This window comes from Etheostoma spectabile, chromosome 18 (assembly GCF_008692095.1).
Source record: "Etheostoma spectabile isolate EspeVRDwgs_2016 chromosome 18, UIUC_Espe_1.0, whole genome shotgun sequence".
Lineage (NCBI taxonomy): Eukaryota > Metazoa > Chordata > Actinopteri > Perciformes > Percidae > Etheostoma > Etheostoma spectabile.
Window position 1 is genome coordinate 22,140,607 of NC_045750.1, and position 577 is coordinate 22,141,183.

A 577-nucleotide genomic window follows, 5' to 3' on the forward strand; every position below is an offset into this window, starting at 1 on the left:
GGCAAGCCCACAGCAGGCTTTGGCTTGGTCTTTTTGTACTTCTGGAATACATCACAGTCATATACTATTTGTTGCAAGACAGTTAAGCATTCTTTGTCCTTATTTCCTGAACTGTGAATGAGCCTCTGTAGTTTGTCTGCAGATGTGTGACCAGACGCGTGATTTATGTCTCCAGATGAGGAACTTTGTATTTTCTGTTACTGTTAGGACTTTCTCTTCAGTTGAACCTTTTTCAGTTTCTCTTTCTCTGACACAGTAATGTCCAGAACTAGTGAATTCAATAGGTATTGATTGTTTGAACATCACTTCACTGTCCTTATCCATGTCCAAAATGGTCCCTGTCTTTTTAAGGGACGTTTTACTCAGCAGGAGTGGAATGTCAACCTTGAAAACTTCACTTTCAATGCGGCATTTTGTCAGTCCTATTTTAGTTGGTAGTTTCACATTTCTTGTGGAATACACCAAATTGCCATCTCCAAACCGAACTGGTCTGCAACTGGGAGTTTCTGTTTGCATCAGTGGTGTTCACCTGATCTTAGGTGAGGTCATCAAGATAGCTTTCCAGCCATTTCTCCCC

At 41.2% G+C, this 577-nt stretch overlaps 1 protein-coding gene across 2 annotated transcripts in view; it reads left to right on the forward strand.

Moving 5' to 3' along the window:
• cnstb (consortin, connexin sorting protein b) overlaps positions 1 to 577 on the forward strand; it is a 28,789-nt gene that overhangs the window by 15,011 nt on the left and 13,201 nt on the right. The window lies entirely within an intron of this gene.